Source organism: Phyllobates terribilis, unplaced genomic scaffold, assembly GCF_046119375.1.
Source record: "Phyllobates terribilis strain yellow unplaced genomic scaffold, ASM4611937v1 Scaffold_540__1_contigs__length_1147954, whole genome shotgun sequence".
Taxonomy (NCBI): Eukaryota; Metazoa; Chordata; class Amphibia; order Anura; family Dendrobatidae; genus Phyllobates; species Phyllobates terribilis.
The window spans coordinates 622,255-644,870 of record NW_027363300.1 but is presented as its reverse complement, the minus strand read 5'-3'; the positions used below and the strand labels follow the sequence as shown (position 1 = coordinate 644,870).

At 48.6% G+C, this 22,616-nt stretch overlaps 8 non-coding genes and 4 pseudogenes across 8 annotated transcripts; all 12 read right to left on the bottom strand.

The window, feature by feature from the left end:
• Positions 1-3,656: 3,656 nt before the first annotated feature.
• On the bottom strand, positions 3,657-3,847 carry LOC141232819 (U2 spliceosomal RNA). Its single transcript, XR_012298996.1, has one exon. It is a non-coding gene; the product is annotated as a U2 spliceosomal RNA (small nuclear RNA).
• Positions 3,848-4,962: 1,115 nt separating this feature from the next.
• On the bottom strand, positions 4,963-5,142 carry LOC141232555 (U2 spliceosomal RNA; annotated as a pseudogene).
• Positions 5,143-5,936: 794 nt separating this feature from the next.
• Positions 5,937-6,028, bottom strand: LOC141232601 (U2 spliceosomal RNA; annotated as a pseudogene).
• A 1,115-nt stretch (positions 6,029-7,143) lies between these two features.
• On the bottom strand, positions 7,144-7,334 carry LOC141232818 (U2 spliceosomal RNA). Its single transcript, XR_012298995.1, has one exon. It is a non-coding gene; the product is annotated as a U2 spliceosomal RNA (small nuclear RNA).
• A 1,115-nt stretch (positions 7,335-8,449) lies between these two features.
• Positions 8,450-8,629, bottom strand: LOC141232552 (U2 spliceosomal RNA; annotated as a pseudogene).
• Positions 8,630-9,423: 794 nt separating this feature from the next.
• On the bottom strand, positions 9,424-9,515 carry LOC141232599 (U2 spliceosomal RNA; annotated as a pseudogene).
• A 1,115-nt stretch (positions 9,516-10,630) lies between these two features.
• Positions 10,631-10,821, bottom strand: LOC141232816 (U2 spliceosomal RNA). Its single transcript, XR_012298993.1, has one exon. It is a non-coding gene; the product is annotated as a U2 spliceosomal RNA (small nuclear RNA).
• Positions 10,822-11,936: 1,115 nt separating this feature from the next.
• Positions 11,937-12,127, bottom strand: LOC141232815 (U2 spliceosomal RNA). Its single transcript, XR_012298992.1, has one exon. It is a non-coding gene; the product is annotated as a U2 spliceosomal RNA (small nuclear RNA).
• Positions 12,128-13,242: 1,115 nt separating this feature from the next.
• Positions 13,243-13,433, bottom strand: LOC141232814 (U2 spliceosomal RNA). The gene has a single exon (XR_012298991.1). It is a non-coding gene; the product is annotated as a U2 spliceosomal RNA (small nuclear RNA).
• A 1,112-nt stretch (positions 13,434-14,545) lies between these two features.
• Positions 14,546-14,736, bottom strand: LOC141232813 (U2 spliceosomal RNA). Its single transcript, XR_012298990.1, has one exon. It is a non-coding gene; the product is annotated as a U2 spliceosomal RNA (small nuclear RNA).
• Positions 14,737-20,825: 6,089 nt separating this feature from the next.
• On the bottom strand, positions 20,826-21,016 carry LOC141232812 (U2 spliceosomal RNA). Its single transcript, XR_012298989.1, has one exon. It is a non-coding gene; the product is annotated as a U2 spliceosomal RNA (small nuclear RNA).
• Positions 21,017-22,131: 1,115 nt separating this feature from the next.
• Positions 22,132-22,322, bottom strand: LOC141232809 (U2 spliceosomal RNA). Its single transcript, XR_012298987.1, has one exon. It is a non-coding gene; the product is annotated as a U2 spliceosomal RNA (small nuclear RNA).
• Between the last annotated feature and the right edge of the window lie 294 nt (positions 22,323-22,616).

Genomic DNA, 22,616 nt, shown 5'->3' with positions numbered 1-22,616 from the left:
TTGCCTTAAACATAATAGTCTTCCCTTTTTCAATAAGTATCTTCTTCAGTTCGTCCTTCAAATCTGCAATCTCTTTATCCACCTCCATCCCCGCTCTCTTAAACTTATGGAGTACTTCCAATTTTGAAATAACAGCAGCATCATGATCCCTTTTGGCTTTCGCTCTCCTAAAACACACCCCTTTAAAATAACATGCAAATTTCTCCTTAGCCCAGTCCCACCACTCTAGCAAATCTTTAAAAAGGTGCTGTTCAGACACACAAGACAAAAACACTTTATTAAAACCAACCTTAACACTCTCCTCTTCCAGCAGGCTTACGTTCAGCTTCCAGAGTCCCTTTCCAAAAGCCAGGGACTCAGCTATACACAGATCTACCACTATCATCTTGTGGTCAGAAAAAGTCGTCATCACGTGGTTGCACTTGGCCACCTTAATCCCTTCAGACATAAAAAAATAGTCAATTCGGGAAACACTACGTCCACTGTCTGATATGTATGTGAACTTATCACTTGGCCCAACCATCAGACCAGCATCCGTGTAGCGTAAATCCTGCACAATCTGATTTAAAATATTAGACGTAACATCAGTCCTACCTTCCGTAGAGCTCTTACGATCTTTTGCGGATCTGACACAATTAAAATCTCCAGCCACTATAGTGAAGTCTCTGCCTGGTAAAAACAACTTTAGAGACTCCAAAAACCCAACTCTTGCTTGTTTATCAGCAGGGGCATAAACATTAAAAACCCGTACCCGCTGACCTAAAAAATCCACTAATAAAAACAAACATCTCCCAGGTATGATTACTTTAAACTCTAAAACCTTTAGACTGGAATTACACAGTAAAATGCCCACCCCTTCATTCCTGTTTTCTGAGCATGGGGACCAAAAAGATTGCCCCTTATTCCACTCACTCTCATGCGGGGCAGATTTAATTACACATTCCTGCAGACAGACAATATCTGCATTCACACTCTCAATGTACTCCAGTATCCCTGCTCTCCTACAAGCAGAACCAATCCCTCGTACATTCAGAGAAGCAACACACAACGCCATCATAACAACAGGAAAAAATCTCCACCATACCCGATCCATCATGAACCAGGAGAAAACCCACTCCTGCCACCCACTTTTCTACGTATATCAGGCGACTCAGAACTCGAGTCCCTGTTAGAATAACCTGGTCTTAGGGAGACTGGATCTTCCTGCCCCCCAGACCAACACCCCTCCACCTTACTTCTTTTAATCACGGAGGCATAACTCTCCTCCTTGCCATCATCTTCCTCCTCATTTTCACTCCAATCACTGTTAACCCTATCACGCTGCTGAGGGGTTATAGTTCCATCCGAATCAGAATCCTCCTCCTCCAAAACCTCCATTTCCTCACCCCCATCTCTTCCCAAAACAGGATTCACTGACTCCGCCATATTAGACAAATCCATCCCATCACCCGGGCCATGCACATCAGCTACTTTGTTTATTACTTCCAGCCCCTCCCTCAAACCAACTTTCTTCTGGCTCCGCCCCTTTTCCTCCATCTTGGGCACCGCATGGTCTCTTCCCCTACCACCATCTTGTTTTTGGCTTTCCCCCTCTGAGTCTGAGCCTTCGCCCTCCTCCCCACTTTCCTGCCGAGTCTTCTTCTGCCTCTCTTCAGCGTCCACCTGTGACCTAGGAATCTGAGCCCACAATCTACATTTCCTTGCAAGGTGATCTGCATGTCCACACAAATCACACACCTTATTCATTGGGCAACCACTTGCAACATGCCCAGATTTCCCACAACCTCTACAAACATCACCTTGCACTGGACAATCTTTCTGAACATGTCCAAACTCATGACACTTCCTACAATATTCCATCTGTCCATTATAAAAACAAAATCCCCTTTCTCCTCCGATAGAAAACTGTGCAGGAATGCTCTTGGCACCCCCAATAGCTCTATCATCCGGTCTCAGTTTTACAACATATCTCCTCTTGCCATTTAGATAATTGTATTTGTTCTTCATTCTTCCCAAAAATTTAACCTCACTACAATACCGAGCTAAAAAATTGGAAACAGTCTCATCCGGAACTTTAGGGTTATACATGTGCACAACCACATACTTATATGTCTGCTGGAACAGAGGTTCCAGTGCAATAAACTCTAGGCATTTCAATTCCTTTTCTTCCTTCATTCGTACCAACTCCATGTAGACTCTCTGGCAAATACTCAAAGAAACAAAAGTGATATCATAAATTCCTTGTTTCTGAAAATCCTGCAGTGCCAATACATCCGTTACCTTCAAGCCATTAATGTTCTTCAAGACATCAACGCAAACTTGGTCCAAACCGATTTCTCCTTCATGACCTGCAGCCACCTTCAGACGGACCGAGTCCTCTAATCCACGTGTTTTCTCCACCATTTTTACAGCAGATAAACACAATCGCCGCTCAATCGCACACTAGGGCCCCACAAGGGGGAACCCCAGTCACAACTGCCCTCCAAACAACACCAGCAGCAGAAAACCACCACTGATCTTGCCAAAAGGCCGAGAAGCGATAACCAGAATTGGCTTCAAACTACGGAGCCACCCAAGGATCCTGAAAAGTCCATTTGTGGAGATGAGCTCCTGGACTCCCGTTAAGAAGACATGTTGTCAACCTCTAGATCCCTTACATGCCTGCACTTTTCGGCTTGCTGCTGCTGCAATCCACGCGTTTTAGATCTGCATAACTCCACCTCTTTAAACACAGCACCTTCACCCCCTGCTGTTCCCACCCGCCTCAACACCGTTGGAAGGGAGGAGAACCAATTAAGGCGGGGGGTGGGGTGGAACGAGCAGCTGTCTACCCTTAGCAGGAGGGCTCCTGATTACATACCTCTCCTGCTGCTGCTGCTGCTGGCTGTCCAGCAGCAGACTGAAGGTGGCTGCTGCTGTGCACAGGTATATAAAGGCTCAGAGCCTATTATGACACGCGCAGCCAGCGTTCCATTGCTACATTCCATCTACTGCAGGCAGGATACCTGGCTGGCTGAATGTCGCTGAGAAGCTCACAGAGACCGCCATAAGCAACAGTTTAACAGAATGCCACAGACTAATCAACCAAACTTTTTGGGTTGGGTTCTCTTTTATAGTCTGCAGGCATTAAATGAAAGAAGTCAGTGTTCCAGCAGAAGGAGACAACGTTTCAGAAAAGGCATTGTAGCAAACCAAAAAAGAAATTTTAAGCGCAGCAGAGTAACCAGCGCACATACCTGTTAGCTCAGGTGAGTTTAAAAGGCTGCTGTTGATAACAAGGGCATTTGCAAAATAGATGGTGTGTGTGCAACAATATACTGAAAGGTCAATTATATTGTGCAGCTTATCTCACCACCTGTAGTTATTTAGGTGAAAGCTCCAAAATGCTTGCCTAATATGTCTGTTTATCCAAAAGGAAGTAAAAAGGGAGAGCTAGAAAGATAGCATTGCATCACATTACATGGCAATGCAATGCACAGTTGCTGAAGTTGAACCAAAATGAGCTTGTAATCTGGCTTCTGCAACTTTGAACATGAAAAATCCAATGAGGAGAAGAAAAGCAAAGCCAAAGAGTCCATCCCCAAATCCGACAAACAAGCAAAATGAACAAAAAACATTGAATTCAATTCTTTCTGATTTTAGAAACTGCATTAAAGAAGGGGTGCACCGGTCCTGGAGATACTGCAATACCAGGTCAATGCGTGGAGTGGACAGAGCAAGCTCTTTTTCCATCTCCCTGTTCTAAAAATCCATTTAATATATGGTCCCCAGATAGGGGACGTATCAGATATTAAACTGATAAGAACAGATACTACACTTGATCTTAGCCAAAAGGCCGAGAAGCGATAACCAGAATTGGTTTCAAACTACGGAGCCACCCAAGGATCCTGAAAAGTCCATTTGTGGAGATGAGCTCCTGGACTCCCGTTAAGAAGACATGTTGTCAACCTCTAGATCCCTTACATGCCTGCACTTTTCGGCTTGCTGCTGCTGCAATCCACGCGTTTTAGATCTGCATAACTCCACCTCTTTAAACACAGCACCTTCACCCCCTGCTGTTCCCACCCGCCTCAACACCGTTGGAAGGGAGGAGAACCAATTAAGGCGGGGGGTGGGGTGGAACGAGCAGCTGTCTACCCTTAGCAGGAGGGCTCCTGATTACATACCTCTCCTGCTGCTGCTGCTGCTGGCTGTCCAGCAGCAGACTGAAGGTGGCTGCTGCTGTGCACAGGTATATAAAGGCTCAGAGCCTATTATGACACGCGCAGCCAGCGTTCCATTGCCACATTCCATCTACTGCAGGCAGGATACCTGGCTGGCTGAATGTCGCTGAGAAGCTCACAGAGACCGCCATAAGCAACAGTTTAACAGAATGCCACAGACTAATCAACCAAACTTTTTGGGTTGGGTTCTCTTTTATAGTCTGCAGGCATTAAATGAAAGAAGTCAGTGTTCCAGCAGAAGGAGACAACGTTTCAGAAAAGGCATTGTAGCAAACCAAAAAAGAAATTTTAAGCGCAGCAGAGTAACCAGCGCACATACCTGTTAGCTCAGGTGAGTTTAAAAGGCTGCTGTTGATAACAAGGGCATTTGCTAAATAGATGGTGTGTGTGCAACAATATACTGAAAGGTCAATTATATTGTGCAGCTTATCTCACCACCTGTAGTTATTTAGGTGAAAGCTCCAAAATGCTTGCCTAATATGTCTGTTTATCCAAAAGGAAGTAAAAAGGGAGAGCTAGAAAGATAGCATTGCATCACATTACATGGCAATGCAATGCACAGTTGCTGAAGTTGAACCAAAATGAGCTTGTAATCTGGCTTCTGCAATTTTGAACATGAAAAATCCAACGAGGAGAAGAAAAGCAAAGCCAAAGAGTCCATCCCCAAATCCGACAAACAAGCAAAATGAACAAAAAACATTGAATTCAATTCTTTCTGATTTTAGAAACTGCATTAAAGAAGGGGTGCACCGGTCCTGGAGATACTGCAATACCAGGTCAATGCGTGGAGTGGACAGAGCAAGCTCTTTTTCCATCTCCCTGTTCTAAAAATCCATTTAATATATGGTCCCCAGATAGGGGACGTATCAGATATTATACTGATAAGAACAGATTTTTTTTTTTTTTTTGAAAGCCCGAATTCGTGTACAAAACCCGAGTGCGCTTAAAAAAGTGACAAGTGCCACAAAAAAAGTGCACTAGGATGCTGGTCTTCTTGAAACCCTCTCCAAAAGGAGAAGGGTCCCCCAAACCATTCCCCGTCCCTCCGAGCCAAAAGGCCACAGCGAGGAACAGGGACAAAAAGCCACCTCCAGCCGAAGCCAGAGGCGACCCAATCTTACCCCCAGCACCTGCCCGAGTTCTCACCCGAGCAAGGCACTGGGAGCCAAAGACTGTGCTCCCCTCCCGGAAGAGGGGAGCCAACAACGCTCTCCTCCCGAAAGAGGAGAGCCAGGGGGGTTCAGGGGGGAGCGGAACCTGATGGCCACACACTCCCCCCCTAGACCTGCCAAGAGAGGAACCCGTAAGGGAACCGCATCCCGACAAAATCCTAGTAGGACGTGACACACGTGAATAAGTGGACACACAGTGACAAAGAAATTAAATAAATAGTGAAGGTTTCACAGTATAATACTGCCCGGACCTTCGACCGGGAATTGAAAAATTCCCCATCCTAAGGCCAGAAGGCCCGGAATAAGGGTGTGTGCGAAGAAAGAAAATTTGAAGTGCTTGTGCAAATGTGCCATAAACTCAAGTGGGGTTCCCAATCCCAGTGAGTTAAGGCACCCCAGGGTCACCACTCCTGGGGCACTTCACACTTCGGGCTTTCGATCTTCCCCGGCCCAATGGCGTCGATCCTGGGGGGCCATGCTTTCCACCAGATGACTATATTAGCCACCTGGCGTACTAACAAGCGCCTAAACCCCAGTGTGCATAATGTATCAATCTACTAGGGCGGCCAACATCCAAAACCGCCTTTTCGAAAGATACTACACTTGATCTTAGCCAAAAGGCCGAGAAGCGATAACCAGAATTGGTTTCAAACTACGGAGCCACCCAAGGATCCTGAAAAGTCCATTTGTGGAGATGAGATCCTGGACTCCCGTTAAGAAGACATGTTGTCAACCTCTAGATCCCTTACATGCCTGCACTTTTCGGCTTGCTGCTGCTGCAATCCACGCGTTTTAGATCTGCATAACTCCACCTCTTTAAACACAGCACCTTCACCCCCTGCTGTTCCCACCCGCCTCAACACCGTTGGAAGGGAGGAGAACCAATTAAGGCGGGGGGTGGGGTGGAACGAGCAGCTGTCTACCCTTAGCAGGAGGGCTCCTGATTACATACCTCTCCTGCTGCTGCTGCTGCTGGCTGTCCAGCAGCAGACTGAAGGTGGCTGCTGCTGTGCACAGGTATATAAAGGCTCAGAGCCTATTATGACACGCGCAGCCAGCGTTCCATTGCCACATTCCATCTACTGCAGGCAGGATACCTGGCTGGCTGAATGTCGCTGAGAAGCTCACAGAGACCGCCATAAGCAACAGTTTAACAGAATGCCACAGACTAATCAACCAAACTTTTTGGGTTGGGTTCTCTTTTATAGTCTGCAGGCATTAAATGAAAGAAGTCAGTGTTCCAGCAGAAGGAGACAACGTTTCAGAAAAGGCATTGTAGCAAACCAAAAAAGAAATTTTAAGCGCAGCAGAGTAACCAGCGCACATACCTGTTAGCTCAGGTGAGTTTAAAAGGCTGCTGTTGATAACAAGGGCATTTGCTAAATAGATGGTGTGTGTGCAACAATATACTGAAAGGTCAATTATATTGTGCAGCTTATCTCACCACCTGTAGTTATTTAGGTGAAAGCTCCAAAATGCTTGCCTAATATGTCTGTTTATCCAAAAGGAAGTAAAAAGGGAGAGCTAGAAAGATAGCATTGCATCACATTACATGGCAATGCAATGCACAGTTGCTGAAGTTGAACCAAAATGAGCTTGTAATCTGGCTTCTGCAACTTTGAACATGAAAAATCCAATGAGGAGAAGAAAAGCAAAGCCAAAGAGTCCATCCCCAAATCCGACAAACAAGCAAAATGAACAAAAAACTTTGAATTCAATTCTTTCTGATTTTAGAAACTGCATTAAAGAAGGGGTGCACCGGTCCTGGAGATACTGCAATACCAGGTCAATGCGTGGAGTGGACAGAGCAAGCTCTTTTTCCATCTCCCTGTTCTAAAAATCCATTTAATATATGGTCCCCAGATAGGGGACGTATCAGATATTAAACTGATAAGAACAGATACTACACTTGATCTTAGCCAAAAGGCCGAGAAGCGATAACCAGAATTGGTTTCAAACTACGGAGCCACCCAAGGATCCTGAAAAGTCCATTTGTGGAGATGAGCTCCTGGACTCCCGTTAAGAAGACATGTTGTCAACCTCTAGATCCCTTACATGCCTGCACTTTTCGGCTTGCTGCTGCTGCAATCCACGCGTTTTAGATCTGCATAGCTCCACCTCTTTAAACACAGCACCTTCACCCCCTGCTGTTCCCACCCGCCTCAACACCGTTGGAAGGGAGGAGAACCAATTAAGGCGGGGGGTGGGGTGGAACGAGCAGCTGTCTACCCTTAGCAGGAGGGCTCCTGATTACATACCTCTCCTGCTGCTGCTGCTGCTGGCTGTCCAGCAGCAGACTGAAGGTGGCTGCTGCTGTGCACAGGTATATAAAGGCTCAGAGCCTATTATGACACGCGCAGCCAGCGTTCCATTGCCACATTCCATCTACTGCAGGCAGGATACCTGGCTGGCTGAATGTCGCTGAGAAGCTCACAGAGACCGCCATAAGCAACAGTTTAACAGAATGCCACAGACTAATCAACCAAACTTTTTGGGTTGGGTTCTCTTTTATAGTCTGCAGGCATTAAATGAAAGAAGTCAGTGTTCCAGCAGAAGGAGACAACGTTTCAGAAAAGGCATTGTAGCAAACCAAAAAAGAAATTTTAAGCGCAGCAGAGTAACCAGCGCACATACCTGTTAGCTCAGGTGAGTTTAAAAGGCTGCTGTTGATAACAAGGGCATTTGCTAAATAGATGGTGTGTGTGCAACAATATACTGAAAGGTCAATTATATTGTGCAGCTTATCTCACCACCTGTAGTTATTTAGGTGAAAGCTCCAAAATGCTTGCCTAATATGTCTGTTTATCCAAAAGGAAGTAAAAAGGGAGAGCTAGAAAGATAGCATTGCATCACATTACATGGCAATGCAATGCACAGTTGCTGAAGTTGAACCAAAATGAGCTTGTAATCTGGCTTGTGCAACTTTGAACATGAAAAATCCAACGAGGAGAAGAAAAGCAAAGCCAAAGAGTCCATCCCCAAATCCGACAAACAAGCAAAATGAACAAAAAACATTGAATTCAATTCTTTCTGATTTTAGAAACTGCATTAAAGAAGGGGTGCACCGGTCCTGGAGATACTGCAATACCAGGTCAATGCGTGGAGTGGACAGAGCAAGCTCTTTTTCCATCTCCCTGTTCTAAAAATCCATTTAATATATGGTCCCCAGATAGGGGACGTATCAGATATTATACTGATAAGAACAGATTTTTTTTTTTTTTTTGAAAGCCCGAATTCGTGTACAAAACCCGAATGCGCTTAAAAAAGTGACAAGTGCCACAAAAAAAGTGCACTAGGATGCTGGTCTTCTTGAAACCCTCTCCAAAAGGAGAAGGGTCCCCCAAACCATTCCCCGTCCCTCCGAGCCAAAAGGCCACAGCGAGGAACAGGGACAAAAAGCCACCTCCAGCCGAAGCCAGAGGCGACCCAATCTTACCCCCAGCACCTGCCCGAGTTCTCACCCGAGCAAGGCACTGGGAGCCAAAGACTGTGCTCCCCTCCCGGAAGAGGGGAGCCAACAACGCTCTCCTCCCGAAAGAGGAGAGCCAGGGGGGTTCAGGGGGGAGCGGAACCTGATGGCCACACACTCCCCCCCTAGACCTGCCAAGAGAGGAACCCGTAAGGGAACCGCATCCCGACAAAATCCTAGTAGGACGTGACACACGTGAATAAGTGGACACACAGTGACAAAGAAATTAAATAAATAGTGAAGGTTTCACAGTATAATACTGCCCGGACCTTCGACCGGGAATTGAAAAATTCCCCATCCTAAGGCCAGAAGGCCCGGAATAAGGGTGTGTGCGAAGAAAGAAAATTTGAAGTGCTTGTGCAAATGTGCCATAAACTCAAGTGGGGTTCCCAATCCCAGTGAGTTAAGGCACCCCAGGGTCACCACTCCTGGGGCACTTCACACTTCGGGCTTTCGATCTTCCCCGGCCCAATGGCGTCGATCCTGGGGGGCCATGCTTTCCACCAGATGACTATATTAGCCACCTGGCGTACTAACAAGCGCCTAAACCCCAGTGTGCATAATGTATCAATCTACTAGGGCGGCCAACATCCAAAACCGCCTTTTCGAAAGATACTACACTTGATCTTAGCCAAAAGGCCGAGAAGCGATAACCAGAATTGGTTTCAAACTACGGAGCCACCCAAGGATCCTGAAAAGTCCATTTGTGGAGATGAGCTCCTGGACTCCCGTTAAGAAGACATGTTGTCAACCTCTAGATCCCTTACATGCCTGCACTTTTCGGCTTGCTGCTGCTGCAATCCACGCGTTTTAGATCTGCATAACTCCACCTCTTTAAACACAGCACCTTCACCCCCTGCTGTTCCCACCCGCCTCAACACCGTTGGAAGGGAGGAGAACCAATTAAGGCGGGGGGTGGGGTGGAACGAGCAGCTGTCTACCCTTAGCAGGAGGGCTCCTGATTACATACCTCTCCTGCTGCTGCTGCTGCTGGCTGTCCAGCAGCAGACTGAAGGTGGCTGCTGCTGTGCACAGGTATATAAAGGCTCAGAGCCTATTATGACACGCGCAGCCAGCGTTCCATTGCCACATTCCATCTACTGCAGGCAGGATACCTGGCTGGCTGAATGTCGCTGAGAAGCTCACAGAGACCGCCATAAGCAACAGTTTAACAGAATGCCACAGACTAATCAACCAAACTTTTTGGGTTGGGTTCTCTTTTATAGTCTGCAGGCATTAAATGAAAGAAGTCAGTGTTCCAGCAGAAGGAGACAACGTTTCAGAAAAGGCATTGTAGCAAACCAAAAAAGAAATTTTAAGCGCAGCAGAGTAACCAGCGCACATACCTGTTAGCTCAGGTGAGTTTAAAAGGCTGCTGTTGATAACAAGGGCATTTGCTAAATAGATGGTGTGTGTGCAACAATATACTGAAAGGTCAATTATATTGTGCAGCTTATCTCACCACCTGTAGTTATTTAGGTGAAAGCTCCAAAATGCTTGCCTAATATGTCTGTTTATCCAAAAGGAAGTAAAAAGGGAGAGCTAGAAAGATAGCATTGCATCACATTACATGGCAATGCAATGCACAGTTGCTGAAGTTGAACCAAAATGAGCTTGTAATCTGGCTTCTGCAACTTTGAACATGAAAAATCCAATGAGGAGAAGAAAAGCAAAGCCAAAGAGTCCATCCCCAAATCCGACAAACAAGCAAAATGAACAAAAAACTTTGAATTCAATTCTTTCTGATTTTAGAAACTGCATTAAAGAAGGGGTGCACCGGTCCTGGAGATACTGCAATACCAGGTCAATGCGTGGAGTGGACAGAGCAAGCTCTTTTTCCATCTCCCTGTTCTAAAAATCCATTTAATATATGGTCCCCAGATAGGGGACGTATCAGATATTAAACTGATAAGAACAGATACTACACTTGATCTTAGCCAAAAGGCCGAGAAGCGATAACCAGAATTGGTTTCAAACTACGGAGCCACCCAAGGATCCTGAAAAGTCCATTTGTGGAGATGAGCTCCTGGACTCCCGTTAAGAAGACATGTTGTCAACCTCTAGATCCCTTACATGCCTGCACTTTTCGGCTTGCTGCTGCTGCAATCCACGCGTTTTAGATCTGCATAACTCCACCTCTTTAAACACAGCACCTTCACCCCCTGCTGTTCCCACCCGCCTCAACACCGTTGGAAGGGAGGAGAACCAATTAAGGCGGGGGGTGGGGTGGAACGAGCAGCTGTCTACCCTTAGCAGGAGGGCTCCTGATTACATACCTCTCCTGCTGCTGCTGCTGCTGGCTGTCCAGCAGCAGACTGAAGGTGGCTGCTGCTGTGCACAGGTATATAAAGGCTCAGAGCCTATTATGACACGCGCAGCCAGCGTTCCATTGCCACATTCCATCTACTGCAGGCAGGATACCTGGCTGGCTGAATGTCGCTGAGAAGCTCACAGAGACCGCCATAAGCAACAGTTTAACAGAATGCCACAGACTAATCAACCAAACTTTTTGGGTTGGGTTCTCTTTTATAGTCTGCAGGCATTAAATGAAAGAAGTCAGTGTTCCAGCAGAAGGAGACAACGTTTCAGAAAAGGCATTGTAGCAAACCAAAAAAGAAATTTTAAGCGCAGCAGAGTAACCAGCGCACATACCTGTTAGCTCAGGTGAGTTTAAAAGGCTGCTGTTGATAACAAGGGCATTTGCTAAATAGATGGTGTGTGTGCAACAATATACTGAAAGGTCAATTATATTGTGCAGCTTATCTCACCACCTGTAGTTATTTAGGTGAAAGCTCCAAAATGCTTGCCTAATATGTCTGTTTATCCAAAAGGAAGTAAAAAGGGAGAGCTAGAAAGATAGCATTGCATCACATTACATGGCAATGCAATGCACAGTTGCTGAAGTTGAACCAAAATGAGCTTGTAATCTGGCTTCTGCAACTTTGAACATGAAAAATCCAATGAGGAGAAGAAAAGCAAAGCCAAAGAGTCCATCCCCAAATCCGACAAACAAGCAAAATGAACAAAAAACATTGAATTCAATTCTTTCTGATTTTAGAAACTGCATTAAAGAAGGGGTGCACCGGTCCTGGAGATACTGCAATACCAGGTCAATGCGTGGAGTGGACAGAGCAAGCTCTTTTTCCATCTCCCTGTTCTAAAAATCCATTTAATATATGGTCCCCAGATAGGGGACGTATCAGATATTAAACTGATAAGAACAGATACTACACTTGATCTTAGCCAAAAGGCCGAGAAGCGATAACCAGAATTGGTTTCAAACTACGGAGCAACCCAAGGATCCTGAAAAGTCCATTTGTGGAGATGAGCTCCTGGACTCCCGTTAAGAAGACATGTTGTCAACCTCTAGATCCCTTACATGCCTGCACTTTTCGGCTTGCTGCTGCTGCAATCCACGCGTTTTAGATCTGCATAACTCCACCTCTTTAAACACAGCACCTTCACCCCCTGCTGTTCCCACCCGCCTCAACACCGTTGGAAGGGAGGAGAACCAATTAAGGCGGGGGGTGGGGTGGAACGAGCAGCTGTCTACCCTTAGCAGGAGGGCTCCTGATTACATACCTCTCCTGCTGCTGCTGCTGCTGGCTGTCCAGCAGCAGACTGAAGGTGGCTGCTGCTGTGCACAGGTATATAAAGGCTCAGAGCCTATTATGACACGCGCAGCCAGCGTTCCATTGCCACATTCCATCTACTGCAGGCAGGATACCTGGCTGGCTGAATGTCGCTGAGAAGCTCACAGAGACCGCCATAAGCAACAGTTTAACAGAATGCCACAGACTAATCAACCAAACTTTTTGGGTTGGGTTCTCTTTTATAGTCTGCAGGCATTAAATGAAAGAAGTCAGTGTTCCAGCAGAAGGAGACAACGTTTCAGAAAAGGCATTGTAGCAAACCAAAAAAGAAATTTTAAGCGCAGCAGAGTAACCAGCGCACATACCTGTTAGCTCAGGTGAGTTTAAAAGGCTGCTGTTGATAACAAGGGCATTTGCTAAATAGATGGTGTGTGTGCAACAATATACTGAAAGGTCAATTATATTGTGCAGCTTATCTCACCACCTGTAGTTATTTAGGTGAAAGCTAGAAAATGCTTGCCTAATATGTCTGTTTATCCAAAAGGAAGTAAAAAGGGAGAGCTAGAAAGATAGCATTGCATCACATTACATGGCAATGCAATGCACAGTTGCTGAAGTTGAACCAAAATGAGCTTGTAATCTGGCTTCTGCAACTTTGAACATGAAAAATCCAATGAGGAGAAGAAAAGCAAAGCCAAAGAGTCCATCCCCAAATCCGACAAACAAGCAAAATGAACAAAAAACATTGAATTCAATTCTTTCTGATTTTAGAAACTGCATTAAAGAAGGGGTGCACCGGTCCTGGAGATACTGCAATACCAGGTCAATGCGTGGAGTGGACAGAGCAAGCTCTTTTTCCATCTCCCTGTTCTAAAAATCCATTTAATATATGGTCCCCAGATAGGGGACGTATCAGATATTAAACTGATAAGAACAGATACTACACTTGATCTTAGCCAAAAGGCCGAGAAGCGATAACCAGAATTGGTTTCAAACTACGGAGCCACCCAAGGATCCTGAAAAGTCCATTTGTGGAGATGAGCTCCTGGACTCCCGTTAAGAAGACATGTTGTCAACCTCTAGATCCCTTACATGCCTGCACTTTTCGGCTTGCTGCTGCTGCAATCCACGCGTTTTAGATCTGCATAACTCCACCTCTTTAAACACAGCACCTTCACCCCCTGCTGTTCCCACCCGCCTCAACACCGTTGGAAGGGAGGAGAACCAATTAAGGCGGGGGGTGGGGTGGAACGAGCAGCTGTCTACCCTTAGCAGGAGGGCTCCTGATTACATACCTCTCCTGCTGCTGCTGCTGGCTGTCCAGCAGCAGACTGAAGGTGGCTGCTGCTGTGCACAGGTATATAAAGGCTCAGAGCCTATTATGACACGCGCAGCCAGCGTTCCATTGCCACATTCCATCTACTGCAGGCAGGATACCTGGCTGGCTGAATGTCGCTGAGAAGCTCACAGAGACCGCCATAAGCAACAGTTTAACAGAATGCCACAGACTAATCAACCAAACTTTTTGGGTTGGGTTCTCTTTTATAGTCTGCAGGCATTAAATGAAAGAAGTCAGTGTTCCAGCAGAAGGAGACAACGTTTCAGAAAAGGCATTGTAGCAAACCAAAAAAGAAATTTTAAGCGCAGCAGAGTAACCAGCGCACATACCTGTTAGCTCAGGTGAGTTTAAAAGGCTGCTGTTGATAACAAGGGCATTTGCTAAATAGATGGTGTGTGTGCAACAATATACTGAAAGGTCAATTATATTGTGCAGCTTATCTCACCACCTGTAGTTATTTAGGTGAAAGCTCCAAAATGCTTGCCTAATATGTCTGTTTATCCAAAAGGAAGTAAAAAGGGAGAGCTAGAAAGATAGCATTGCATCACATTACATGGCAATGCAATGCACAGTTGCTGAAGTTGAACCAAAATGAGCTTGTAATCTGGCTTCTGCAACTTTGAACATGAAAAATCCAATGAGGAGAAGAAAAGCAAAGCCAAAGAGTCCATCCCCAAATCCGACAAACAAGCAAAATGAACAAAAAACATTGAATTCAATTCTTTCTGATTTTAGAAACTGCATTAAAGAAGGGGTGCACCGGTCCTGGAGATACTGCAATACCAGGTCAATGCGTGGAGTGGACAGAGCAAGCTCTTTTTCCATCTCCCTGTTCTAAAAATCCATTTAATATATGGTCCCCAGATAGGGGACGTATCAGATATTAAACTGATAAGAACAGATACTACACTTGATCTTAGCCAAAAGGCCGAGAAGCGATAACCAGAATTGGTTTCAAACTACGGAGCCACCCAAGGATCCTGAAAAGTCCATTTGTGGAGATGAGCTCCTGGACTCCCGTTAAGAAGACATGTTGTCAACCTCTAGATCCCTTATGACGCGCCCCCTGGGACATATTCCTTTTTGAGGGGAATACCCGGCACCGGATCAGATGGGGGGTTGTAGTCTCCGAGCGGCTGTGACCCGGCCCCGTGCCCAGGGCGTCAAGCTCAGTGTTATGTGGCAGCTTTACAGATGTTACTAAAGTTCTTTTGTGTCGACTACGCCACCCGTTGTGATGCGGTCACTGTGACCGCCGCTGCAGCAGGGTCCGCTGAGGCTGATGGTGGATGCGCAGCTTGGTGGGATAACCCCCAACGGGAGGGGTATAGCCTCAGAGGGGACAGGCGCAGAGGATGGGGGTTGTGGTGGTGCGGTGCAGCCGGCAATGAAGACAGACTCGGGTTGTGCAGTTAAGGGAGTTTACTTACTGCTGATGTTTCGGTCACTCCAGCCGCTAGTGACCACCCGAGCCGTGCTGCGTCCACCAGGTCCTGGATACAGCCAACCCCCAAACAAGTCCGGAGCGTGGCCCTGAGCTCTCCCTCTGTCCTTTCTTCAGCCGTCCCCACCAGGGATTCACCTAGGTCCAGCTCCCTCGGGCCTTCTTTTGGGACACCCTTGGCCCTGGGTTCCCTGACCCTGCATGTGGTGTGCCTTCGGGGTGAATGTGGTGGGTGACCGTGACAGACACTGCCCACGGTCTCCGGTCTCTGGCTAGGGATTGTTTTTGCCCCCACCAGCTTGGGTTCCGGTACCCTGATGCTGACTCCTCACCCGGTGCTCTAATTTGGGTTCTTGGGTCCCTTCAGTCTTCCCCCTCTGGGTCTTTCTCTTTCTTTCTCCTCTCTCTCCAGGGCTGCTGTTTCCTGCTCTCTGCATCAGACTTGTCCTCTGCAGCTGACTGACTCTCTGCGTCTGACCCTGATTCTAAGTTGGTGCCCTCCTTATATATCCCTCTATGTGTGAGCTCAGGTGACCAGCACCCAATGAGCTCCTAACACTACCCAGACTGCTCCCCCTATCTGCCCCTACACTACATGGGATGTACCAACCCCCTCCCACTCCAGCCAGGAACAGGCTCGGTTGTACCTGCACATTTCCAAGTGGGAGTACCGTCGGCCTGCTCCTCTGGAATGGGATGTATGTAGTGCATGCAGTCTATCTGAGCTCAGTTCCACACTCCATCCTTACCCGGGAGTGGAATATCACACCTCTGGGTTGAGGTGCAATACCCCTGTAGCAGCCGAATCCTCAGGGTGCTACATTCCCCCCTGGTAAATCACAGCACGTCCTCGGGCTGTAAGACATAAAACACCAAAACATACAAATTTTTCATATAAACATATAAAACATATAAAACATTATATATATAACATATCTTATCAGATAAAACTTTCTCGTAGACTTCTCTTGTCTCTGGTTCCTCCTCCAGACACTGTGCAACGTGTGTCCGGGAAAAGTGCGACAGTCTCTTAGAAAAAACTGGTTTTCTATAAAACCGGTAGGGGGCGCTTTAGGAAGCGCAACTATATACAGGGGAAGTTGGAAGTTGGCCGCTCTCAGTCCTCGGCCAGTTAGAGGAAAGGGAATGGCTGCTCACAGTCCTCAGCCTGTAGGATGAAGGGGTTAACGAGTAAAACAGTTCACTGGTCCCAACGGGGACTATTTTAGCAGCAGCAACAGTTCCAGTTTCAGTTCCTTTATACCCCGATTGGGTAACTATTTACATCACTTCTCGGCCGCACTCAACGGCGTCTTCCTCCTGCTCTTTCTTGATATGGTGTTGCTTCAGACCCGTCCGGGTCCTCTGGCTCCTCCTCTCCGTCAAGCGGTGTACGTGGAGGGCGTAAGGTCCTTTGGCACACTTGTGCCGGGTGAAAGTGACTTCGTCTCCGACGTAGAGGTCACGGCCTTTGTGACCTTCCGGCAGGTGGGACTCGACGTCTCTGCGGGTCACAAAAACGTCACCGCGGTTGTTACGGTCCCGAATAAAGCCCCACCCATGCTGCGGGTTGAACTTTATCACTGTCCCGATGGTGCGGGGACAATGCGCTGCACGGGGGTTCCTCCTAGTCCGGCTCTTCTGCTCCGCGCTCCGGATTTGGGCCTGTTGTTCTCTGGCCCGCCTCTCCTCCCGTTCTCTCTTAAACTCTGCTAGCTGCTAACGACAACACTCAGTACGCTCAGCGGCGACTGCCCGAGTTTCTCCGGTGAACCCCATCAAATCTTCTCCCGTGGGGTCCCACACGAATTGGGCTTCTTCTAAAGGAGGCGAGACCCGAGTCACGGGCTTCGGAGCCGGGATCAGGGGCTCACACAAGGGCCCTAGTCTTTGTTGCCGCTCCAGCTCATGGTATCCTTCGGGCCAGATGAAGGGCTGCCCGTCCGGCCATGTGAGCTGGCTGAAGAGGTCCTCCCCCAGGTGTGGCACCCTTGGTATTGCGGGCGCGGGCGCGGTGGTGATGGCGCCCGGGTTGCCCAGGCCTTGCGGCCAGGCCTGGGGCACCTGGAAGGTGAAGGGCACCGTTAGGACGGCGGCGCCCTGGGCTACCTGGCCTTGCGGCCAGGCCGGAGGCTCCGCGGAGGTAGGGGGCGCTGTTGGTGATGCGGCGCCCGGGGGTACTAGGCCTTGCGACCAGGCTGGTGGTAATTCCTGTTTTGTCACGCTCCGGGTCGAGGCGCGTGACGTCACAGGGGTCGCGGCGGCGGCTTCCGGTCGGGGCCTAGTCCATGGCGGTGACCTGGCGGCTACGGGCACAGCAGGGGGACTTTCGGGCTCTGCGACGGGGAGCTGGGGCAGGTAAGCGGTGTCACGGCTTGGGGTATAGGCGTCCCCTTTACCTGCCTCCATGCGTTCGGCTCCCTCCTCGGCGCCGTCTCCGGCCTTGGGTCCTCCTGCGCCATCCTCAGAGGCGGTCTGCTTCCTCTTCCAGGGTAGCGTGCTCCGTTGACTGGTCTCTGGTTGCTGGGCCATCTCCCGGCTCCACTCCGCCAGTATCTCGCGCTGTACCCGGGCCATCCTCCTTGCGAGGCCCTCCAGGGCAGTTTGTGCACACTCCCGGTCTCGGGGGAGCTGCGCTAGGATCTCCGCTAGACCTAGCGGGGTTGTGGACTCTAGCAGGCTCCTGACCATCGGGTCGGTGCTGCTCTGCTCGGCTTCCGGCAGGCTCCTGGCCAGCGGGCCGGTGCTGCTCTGCCCTCCTTCCTCGGTCTCTAGCAGACTCCTGGCCAGCGGGCCGGTGCTGTTCTGCTTTCTCTCCATCTCCGGGTGAGCTCCTCCGCTACTCCTTGTTAGACCTCTTGCCTCCGGGTGCGCTCGCTCCAGACTGCTCCAAGCGACACCCATCTTTGTTCTTCTCTTTCGTCTCCTCCCACTTCGAGGGCGGTCCCGGGGCAACTCGGTGACTGTCAGCTCCAGGGGGAGTTCTTTCACGCTGACAGACACCTCCAGCATCACAGTCTCTGTTGGTGGGGGCGGTTTCCACTTTTGGCGCCATTTTCTGTCCTGGCCCACGATGGGAGGTGGCCTCCTGCCCTCCTTTGGCACGCCCATAATGGCGTCCGCTGCTCTTCCAAGGCGGGAAATCTGCGGTTTTGGCGGGAAGCGTCGCCCAGTGGCGGGAAACTCTGCAGATGGCGGGAACAAGCTGGAAATGGCGGACAATCGGCGGGAAACGACTGGTGATGGAGTCCGATGGCGTGGACCCTCCGGAACCGGCGGGAGACTTCTTTCTGAGGTAAACTTGCACTTTTCTTCAGGCACGCAGTACCCGGGTGTTGCGGGCACGTAATCCTGCCGACTACGCCAAAGTTGACGCGCCCCCTGGGACATATTCCTTTTTGAGGGGAATACCCGGCACCGGATCAGATGGGGGGTTGTAGTCTCCGAGCGGCTGTGACCCGGCCCCGTGCCCAGGGCGTCAAGCTCAGTGTTATGTGGCAGCTTTACAGATGTTACTAAAGTTCTTTTGTGTCGACTACGCCACCCGTTGTGATGCGGTCACTGTGGCCGCCGCTGCAGCAGGGTCCGCTGAGGCTGATGGTGGATGCGCAGCTTGGTGGGATAACCCCCAACGGGAGGGGTATAGCCTCAGAGGGGACAGGCGCAGAGGATGGGGGTTGTGGTGGTGCGGTGCAGCCGGCAATGAAGACAGACTCGGGTTGTGCAGTTAAGGGAGTTTACTTACTGCTGATGTTTCGGTCACTCCAGCCGCTAGTGACCACCCGAGCCGTGCTGCGTCCACCAGGTCCTGGATACAGCCAACCCCCAAACAAGTCCGGAGCGTGGCCCTGAGCTCTCCCTCTGTCCTTTCTTCAGCCGTCCCCACCAGGGATTCACCTAGGTCCAGCTCCCTCGGGCCTTCTTTTGGGACACCCTTGGCCCTGGGTTCCCTGACCCTGCATGTGGTGTGCCTTCGGGGTGAATGTGGTGGGTGACCGTGACAGACACTGCCCACGGTCTCCGGTCTCTGGCTAGGGATTGTTTTTGCCCCCACCAGCTTGGGTTCCGGTACCCTGATGCTGACTCCTCACCCGGTGCTCTAATTTGGGTTCTTGGGTCCCTTCAGTCTTCCCCCTCTGGGTCTTTCTCTTTCTTTCTCCTCTCTCTCCAGGGCTGCTGTTTCCTGCTCTCTGCATCAGACTTGTCCTCTGCAGCTGACTGACTCTCTGCGTCTGACCCTGATTCTAAGTTGGTGCCCTCCTTATATATCCCTCTATGTGTGAGCTCAGGTGACCAGCACCCAATGAGCTCCTAACACTACCCAGACTGCTCCCCCTATCTGCCCCTACACTACATGGGATGTACCACCCCCCTCCCACTCCAGCCAGGAACAGGCTCGGTTGTACCTGCACATTTCCAAGTGGGAGTACCGTCGGCCTGCTCCTCTGGAATGGGATGTATGTAGTGCATGCAGTCTATCTGAGCTCAGTTCCACACTCCATCCTTACCCGGGAGTGGAATATCACACCTCTGGGTTGAGGTGCAATACCCCTGTAGCAGCCGAATCCTCAGGGTGCTACACTTACATGCCTGCACTTTTCGGCTTGCTGCTGCTGCAATCCACGCGTTTTAGATCTGCATAACTCCACCTCTTTAAACACAGCACCTTCACCCCCTGCTGTTCCCACCCGCCTCAACACCGTTGGAAGGGAGGAGAACCAATTAAGGCGGGGGGTGGGGTGGAACGAGCAGCTGTCTACCCTTAGCAGGAGGGCTCCTGATTACATACCTCTCCTGCTGCTGCTGCTGCTGGCTGTCCAGCAGCAGACTGAAGGTGGCTGCTGCTGTGCACAGGTATATAAAGGCTCAGAGCCTATTATGACACGCGCAGCCAGCGTTCCATTGCCACATTCCATCTACTGCAGGCAGGATACCTGGCTGGCTGAATGTCGCTGAGAAGCTCACAGAGACCGCCATAAGCAACAGTTTAACAGAATGCCACAGACTAATCAACCAAACTTTTTGGGTTGGGTTCTCTTTTATAGTCTGCAGGCATTAAATGAAAGAAGTCAGTGTTCCAGCAGAAGGAGACAACGTTTCAGAAAAGGCATTGTAGCAAACCAAAAAAGACATTTTAAGCGCAGCAGAGTAACCAGCGCACATACCTGTTAGCTCAGGTGAGTTTAAAAGGCTGCTGTTGATAACAAGGGCATTTGCTAAATAGATGGTGTGTGTGCAACAATATACTGAAAGGTCAATTATATTGTGCAGCTTATCTCACCACCTGTAGTTATTTAGGTGAAAGCTCCAAAATGCTTGCCTAATATGTCTGTTTATCCAAAAGGAAGTAAAAAGGGAGAGCTAGAAAGATAGCATTGCATCACATTACATGGCAATGCAATGCACAGTTGCTGAAGTTGAACCAAAATGAGCTTGTAATCTGGCTTCTGCAACTTTGAACATGAAAAATCCAATGAGGAGAAGAAAAGCAAAGCCAAAGAGTCCATCCCCAAATCCGACAAACAAGCAAAATGAACAAAAAACATTGAATTCAATTCTTTCTGATTTTAGAAACTGCATTAAAGAAGGGGTGCACCGGTCCTGGAGATACTGCAATACCAGGTCAATGCGTGGAGTGGACAGAGCAAGCTCTTTTTCCATCTCCCTGTTCTAAAAATCCATTTAATATATGGTCCCCAGATAGGGGACGTATCAGATATTAAACTGATAAGAACAGATACTACACTTGATCTTAGCCAAAAGGCCGAGAAGCGATAACCAGAATTGGTTTCAAACTACGGAGCCACCCAAGGATCCTGAAAAGTCCATTTGTGGAGATGAGCTCCTGGACTCCCGTTAAGAAGACATGTTGTCAACCTCTAGATCCCTTACATGCCTGCACTTTTCGGCTTGCTGCTGCTGCAATCCACGCGTTTTAGATCTGCATAACTCCACCTCTTTAAACACAGCACCTTCACCCCCTGCTGTTCCCACCCGCCTCAACACCGTTGGAAGGGAGGAGAACCAATTAAGGCGGGGGGTGGGGTGGAACGAGCAGCTGTCTACCCTTAGCAGGAGGGCTCCTGATTACATACCTCTCCTGCTGCTGCTGCTGCTGGCTGTCCAGCAGCAGACTGAAGGTGGCTGCTGCTGTGCACAGGTATATAAAGGCTCAGAGCCTATTATGACACGCGCAGCCAGCGTTCCATTGCCACATTCCATCTACTGCAGGCAGGATACCTGGCTGGCTGAATGTCGCTGAGAAGCTCACAGAGACCGCCATAAGCAACAGTTTAACAGAATGCCACAGACTAATCAACCAAACTTTTTGGGTTGGGTTCTCTTTTATAGTCTGCAGGCATTAAATGAAAGAAGTCAGTGTTCCAGCAGAAGGAGACAACGTTTCAGAAAAGGCATTGTAGCAAACCAAAAAAGAAATTTTAAGCGCAGCAGAGTAACCAGCGCACATACCTGTTAGCTCAGGTGAGTTTAAAAGGCTGCTGTTGATAACAAGGGCATTTGCTAAATAGATGGTGTGTGTGCAACAATATACTGAAAGGTCAATTATATTGTGCAGCTTATCTCACCACCTGTAGTTATTTAGGTGAAAGCTCCAAAATGCTTGCCTAATATGTCTGTTTATCCAAAAGGAAGTAAAAAGGGAGAGCTAGAAAGATAGCATTGCATCACATTACATGGCAATGCAATGCACAGTTGCTGAAGTTGAACCAAAATGAGCTTGTAATCTGGCTTCTGCAACTTTGAACATGAAAAATCCAATGAGGAGAAGAAAAGCAAAGCCAAAGAGTCCATCCCCAAATCCGACAAACAAGCAAAATGAACAAAAAACTTTGAATTCAATTCTTTCTGATTTTAGAAACTGCATTAAAGAAGGGGTGCACCGGTCCTGGAGATACTGCAATACCAGGTCAATGCGTGGAGTGGACAGAGCAAGCTCTTTTTCCATCTCCCTGTTCTAAAAATCCATTTAATATATGGTCCCCAGATAGGGGACGTATCAGATATTAAACTGATAAGAACAGATACTACACTTGATCTTAGCCAAAAGGCCGAGAAGCGATAACCAGAATTGGTTTCAAACTACGGAGCCACCCAAGGATCCTGAAAAGTCCATTTGTGGAGATGAGCTCCTGGACTCCCGTTAAGAAGACATGTTGTCAACCTCTAGATCCCTTACATGCCTGCACTTTTCGGCTTGCTGCTGCTGCAATCCACGCGTTTTAGATCTGCATAACTCCACCTCTTTAAACACAGCACCTTCACCCCCTGCTGTTCCCACCCGCCTCAACACCGTTGGAAGGGAGGAGAACCAATTAAGGCGGGGGGTGGGGTGGAACGAGCAGCTGTCTACCCTT